Genomic DNA, 1,124 nt, shown 5'->3' on the forward strand with positions numbered 1-1,124 from the left:
ATTCATTGCAAATAAACAAAGAAACACCTTTTATAAGAAACATAAACAGCAATTATACACATTGACTTCACCTGATGATCTACTCAGGCATCAGATTGACTATATCTGGGGGTGGGGGGGACGTTGGAGAAGCTCAATATGAGCTGTGAAAACTAGACCAGGTGCTGATTGTGGAACATACCATCAACTTCTCATACATAAGTTCAAAGTGAAGTGAAAGAAAATCAAATGAAATAAAATCAAATCAAATCCACAAGAACCAAAGTTAGAGCCTGAGTCTATCCCACCTGAATTTAAGACCATCTCAGGAATAGGTTTGAAGCCCTGAGCACTAATGAGAGAAGACTAAATGAGATGTGGGATCATATCAAGAGTGCAAATAGTCACTACAAAGATAAAGAAAAGACCAAGATGTATGTGAGAAGATATTCTTAATATTGCACTATAATGCTCAGAAGCCAAAGCAAAGGGAAGAAATCAAGAAGTTAAGGATTTTAACAGAAGATTTTAAAAGGCTGTACGGGAAGACAAAGCAAAGTATTATAATGAAATGTGCAAGCTGGAAAAACAAAAGGGCTGAACTCACTCAGCATTTCTTAAACTGAAGAAACTAAAGAACAAGTTCAAGCCTCAAATTGCAATACCTAAGGATGCTGAAGGCAGAATGTTGAATGACCCAGGAGGTATAAAAAAAAAAAAGAAAAAAAAACTTTAAACAAAAAAAAAATGAAAGGAGTACACAGAGGCACTATACCAAAAAGAATTTGCTGACACAAAAAAAATTTCAAGACATAACATATAATTCAAAGTCTGTGGTGATGAAAGAGGAATTTCAGGCTACTCTGAAGGAACTGGCAAAATACAAGGCCCCAGGAATTATGAAATACCAATTGACATATTTCAGAAAACAGGTGCTGCTCTGGACACACTTAATAAGTTATGCCAAGAAATCTTGAGGACAACTACCTGGCCAACTGACTGGAAGAGATCTGTGTTTATTCTCATTCAAAAAAAAATATCGCTTCTTGGCCTTTTGGCTAAGATCAAGTGCAAAAATTTAAAAAAAAAGGTGACCAAACAAAGTGTGGGAATTGTCAACCAATATCACTAATATTACACTCAAG

The sequence above is a fragment of the Elephantulus edwardii genome, unplaced genomic scaffold, assembly GCF_000299155.1.
Source record: "Elephantulus edwardii isolate Elephantulus edwardi_28Jun2011 unplaced genomic scaffold, EleEdw1.0 scaffold00364, whole genome shotgun sequence".
Lineage (NCBI taxonomy): Eukaryota > Metazoa > Chordata > Mammalia > Macroscelidea > Macroscelididae > Elephantulus > Elephantulus edwardii.